General features: G+C 43.5%; 1 long non-coding RNA gene across 1 annotated transcript in view; it reads right to left on the bottom strand.

Moving 5' to 3' along the window:
* Positions 1 to 4307, bottom strand: part of LOC111580101 (uncharacterized) — a 33765-nt gene extending 29458 nt beyond the window's left edge. Inside the window, exon 1 of the long non-coding RNA XR_002747151.3 lies at positions 3884 to 4307. This is a non-coding gene — a long non-coding RNA (uncharacterized LOC111580101). The remainder of the gene's footprint in view (positions 1 to 3883) is intronic.
* Between the last annotated feature and the right edge of the window lie 1023 nt (positions 4308 to 5330).

A 5330-nucleotide genomic window follows, 5' to 3' on the forward strand; every position in this document is an offset into this window, starting at 1 on the left:
GAATAAAATACCAAATGTCATAAACACTTGGTATTTTACTTTGTAATTAGGGGCCAAACAAACAAAAAAGAAATGATAAAAAACTATACTTGTATAATTTTCTGGTAAAATAATGTACGTTTATATTTGATAGAGTTTCTATGTAGAAGGAAAACTGTGGCTGATGGGTCCCTGTGCTCTCCCCCTGATGTACAGTGTAGTTACCCCCCCCCCAGTAGAGATATCACTGGTGTTTTTTTCTTTAAAAATGTGACACCACAATAAATTTGTGACACTTTATTTATTTATTTTTTTGTTGCATCGTGATGTAACCGACGATGTCCTACTGATACTGAGATACAGTAATAGAGTAGTTTGAATCAATGGCCTTTTTTCTTTAAAACCACATGAAGTTCAAAACTCAGGAAAAATGCAATAAGTGGCCCATGAGTTCCATATATTTCTTTAGTTTTCAACATGTATTTCTTTAGTTCTACTCCTTGATGTGGTTTCACCTGCAGAGAGCAGTACAGAAGCATTTATCTACTGGATGGGAGTTAATGTGAACACACTGGCACCTGATTTGAACTAATAACTGTAATATCTGCCCTACTCTGACAATGAATGAGTAATAAATACACTAAAAACCATCAGAATTTTTAAAAACGCATTGAAACACAACCTATACAACTGATATTGTTCAAACATCAGGTTCTACAAATGTTGACATTCTTTCTTTGCATTACAGTATTTCAGCCTAGAGACAGAATGAAAAAGTAAATGTACTGACATATTTGTGTCATTTTTCCACATTAAAGAGAGGCATGGTTTAAGACATTGGTCTCTATAGTACAATATGTAGTGCAGAAATATGCAAGAGGCAGTTACACCATTCACTCTAAACACACCACATGAAATCCACTGAAAATGCATTTAATAAAACAAAAAAGCGACATGAAAAAAAAACTAAGGAGAAGCAGCTGAAAATGCTGATAAAACTGTACGTACATGATGAAATACATCTGCATGACACAAAGGCGTTTTCTCAGTAAATGCCACACCCAAGGGCCTTACTAAAAACAATATATGGACACTACAGTGCTCTCCTTCAGGTGCTATCTCAGTAACACACACACACACACACACACACACACACACACACACACACACACACACACACACACACACACACACACACACACACACACACACAGCCAGCCACAGGGTCAGCGCCCAGTGCTTCTGTATGAAACACAAGAAGCGTCTCCGTGTGTAATGATACCGCTGTATTCTCTGCAGAGAGAAACCACAGCCCAGCTAACGCGACTGGCGCCTCACAGCCTCTCGGAGAAAGAAGAAGGATGACCAAGCATTCAGCAAGACAACCAGATTAGATTACTGCTGATCAAATCCAACAAAATTAATTGGCTTGAGGATGTCTCTTTTTTTTCCTCGTCTTTATTGTAAACACTTTTTGTTTTAGATTTTTAAATTCACATGCAGCATTTCAACCAACTGAGAGCACAGGTTTGCCTCCAAACAACTCTGGATGACAAAGCGGCAGCATAATGTGAATTAATGATGCTATTCTAATGTTTTACCCTGCGAGTTTGTATGTGTTGATAATGACTCACAGACAGGCGGGTAGTTGCATTACACAGTTGCATACAGTAACTGCTTTGTGCGTTCAGATATTCAAATTATCACTTGCTTGCTGGCATGTGAGTGCGTAGAGGCTCCAGGGCATAAAAGCTGGCCAAACATACAAACTCAGAAGCTATCAGTATCAACGCTTTGGGCAATTATTAGCACATAGAAGAAGTTGTTCGATGAAGGAGGGGGAAAATATACTGATGTCTCTAAGATAACGGCTGCGTGGAAAAATAACAGGAATCGAGAGAAAATACAAATGTGTGTGCATATGTGTGTGTGAGTTGAGAAATTTCAGCGTGGATAGAGGAGAGCTGAGAATGGAGAACGGATGGGGGAGGGCTGGTGGCATATGTACAGTACCTGCTCTCTCCTGGCCTACTAATGAGTTAGCCAGCGATGTGTACTCTTCTCCTATCTGAGCCATTCAACGCAAATAAGGAGACTTTGAGCACAAGAGACGATGAAAATCACTCAAACGTCTTAAAGATACTGCTGTGTTTTAGATTCCCCGCTGCAACTTAGCACTGAGACACTCAGCTTGATTGAAACGATCAAAAAAGACCAAATCTTTGTGACACAATTCAGAATGTGTACCTCTTTTTCAGCTCAGATTCTTAAATAGTCGTTTTTAGTTTTTTTCTTGTAAAAGGTTAGAAACGGCTTTCTGTTTCAGCCTAAATGCAGCTAAAGTTAATTCAACGAGAGCAGTGCAGGATTTGCCTAGTTTAGTTTAGTTGGCACTAATGAATAAAATACACAAAACAGAGCTGTGTTAATACTTTGTCCATAACAAGTGTCAACACAGACAGAGAGCTTGTTGTTAGAGCACAAAGCTTGGACACAAAATGTCGCTGACCCCGCCTTGTTCCTGCCAGTCAACTTTACAGCAGTATGGCTTTCTCTGAGGATGATGATTTAAAAATATATATATTTTCAGCAACACAAACAGGCTTCCAAACGTGATTTCACAGATGGAGGGAAAAAAGCTGATGCAGGTAGAAAGTAAGCACAATGGTCTGTCCAGACCAGGTGAGCTCCATCCATATGGTCCCCACCCACTCAACTCCATCGCTACCACATCCACAATCTCCATGACAGCCACTTACCATAACGACCCCCCTTCACCATGACGACCTCTGCCACCCAGCTGTCCTCCTGAGGCCTGTAACGGAGCTAATATGGCTGCTGCAGAGCGACCCGGGAGACTGAGAGCACCACCCTCTTCTCTTCTTTCCTGTAATTTCTCCACCCCGAGGGGGGTTAAAGCAACTGAATCTGACGAAGTGCCTCTCATTCAGACAATAAAACCCACTCTATCGTCTGGTTCCACTGGGTTAAGTGACCCTTCGCCTCCAGGCACAGGAATCAATTGGATCTACAGTGCTGCTAACCAGCGACCTAAGAACTGACTGTAGAGCCTCTCTCTCTTGTAGCCTAGAGAAAATTCAACCCAAGACACTTCTTTCCTTGAAAATTCCTAGAGTGGCTCCTCTAACCCAGTTTAGGGCCCAATTGCTTGCATATTTTGAAACTGAGGTGGATGTGTGCAGAAATGAGAGGGCGATTGTGTGCTAGAGGAATGTGTGTGGACTTAAGTGTAGCAAAAGTACAACCCAAACACACATGGACATACACACACAGCTTCTTAAAGCATCCCTTTGTGTCTGGGGGTTGCATAATGATTCCATGACAGCCTGTCAGACATCATATGAAATTGATTCCACGCAGCCAAAGCTCCCCTCTCCCTCTCTACGCCATTATCTCCTGATGACTCCTCTGTTGATCAGCCTTATCTCTCATATTATCTTTTTTTTTTTAAAAATACGCCCCTCATCCTCCAGTGTCCTAGGTGACAAAAAGAAATAGAAATACAGACAACAATTGGAGGTAATACAAAAGTGCAGAGAGCGTTGTGACTGTCAGTTTTTTGGGGCAGAAGTCCAGCTGTGGACTCAATACCTCTCCAGTGTTCCTTTTTTAAACAGCACAGAGCGTTCGACCTGCAGGTTTGGCAAGATTAGAACAGCTCTACTCACCTCTGGAAAACCAGTGAATCTGAATTAAATAATTGTCATTACAACAAATATGTCGTTAGAAGGCATACATTAAGATGCTGTGTAAATGTGTGTAATGTGTAAATGCATGAATGTGTGTGTGCGCGTGTGTGTGTGTGTGTGTGTGTGTGTGTGTGTGTGTGTGTGGTGGAGAATGCTGGATGCATGCATCTGTAGCAGAGTAGTGTGTGACTTACCCCCGGCTGTCCCTGAGGGCTGAACATGCTCTGACAGCGCTGATGCTTCTCAGCATCCCACTCCTTCGAAAGCTTTCATCTACAGTATGTTCGCTATCACTCAAAACTCCTTCCTCTCCTTCCTAATCAGACTCTCTATCTCTTTCTTTTTAGCGCTTTTGTCTTCCCATCCTACACCTCCATCCTGTCTGTCCCTTTCTCTCTGTATCCCTCCTCTTTCACTTCCTCCTTCTCCCCTTCCCTTCTCACTCTTTTACTTTCCTTGCTTTGCATTCTCCACTCTTTATTCACTTTCTACCTCTTTCTTTCTTCTCTACTCATCTCTCTGTCTCTCTCTTTCTCTCCCTCCCTGTCTCATCCTTTTCTTCTTCCTCCCCCCCCTCTCTCTTTCTGTCGCCCCTCACCAGCACTCCAGGAGCTTGGTATCGCTTGTCTCTCGGCTGGCAGAGAACAGGCAGACACATGGGAGGGCTGTTTTGTAATCCAGCAGGTCATACCACCCTGGCACAGGAAAGGGGGGCTGATGGGATGCTGAGAGGGAGGGGAGGGGAAGGGAGGACCGAGCGGGCCTATACTACTACCTTCCAACCTATACCTTTCCTGCATCCCTCCGTCTGCAAAGCTGATGGTCTCTCCCTTTTTCCCACCGACGACGGGAGGTCTCGCCTCACTACATCCTCTGTGCGTGTCGAGGTTTTAGGGAAGAGGCAGGGAAGGAGAGCAGGAAAGGAAACGAGGAGGAGAGAAGGAAGCCGCTGAATGGGAGTGGGAGGAAGTGTGGGAAGAAAAAGAGGGATAGAAAGGAGAGAGATGGGAATGAAAGGGACGACGGATACAGAACGAACATGTGGGGGGAGGGATGCCTCGAAGAGCTGTAGACCGAAGCAGTGGAGACACTCAACTTGGGAGATATGTTTTAAGTACGGGAATCAAGCATATGATAAAAATGGAACAAAGAACCCCTCCATGATGTGTGATGCTGCATTCTTTGGGTGCACATTTGGTTCTACTGATTGTATATAAAAGTGTGTTTAAAATGGACTGATGAGCAGAGGCAGAGTGAGCGATTGAGAGACAGAGAAAGACAGAGGTTAGGTCTGAGGGCGACTGAGCGGCTGTCTGCCTCACTGTGAGCTGTCATCTCTCCTGCGGTTGGTCAAATTGCTGCCCATTCATCCTCACTTTCACCTCAGTCAGCTCAGGAAGACGCCACTCTTCAGCAGTCAGAATGCTACAGATATGTCAGCTTCCCCCAATGCAGTACTGGGCACCACTGCAACATTTAGTAGCATTATATGTTTCAGAACAGTTTATTGGAAGTAAACTACATTTGCAATAATCACTGAAAATACACATCTGAAGCCTACAAAGACTGGACAAACCACACCTAATGAAAAGTTTAATGGTGACCCAACAAATCCCACAAGAACCTTCATGCTCTCGTGTT

Source organism: Amphiprion ocellaris, chromosome 9 (assembly GCF_022539595.1).
Source record: "Amphiprion ocellaris isolate individual 3 ecotype Okinawa chromosome 9, ASM2253959v1, whole genome shotgun sequence".
Classification (NCBI taxonomy): domain Eukaryota; kingdom Metazoa; phylum Chordata; class Actinopteri; family Pomacentridae; genus Amphiprion; species Amphiprion ocellaris.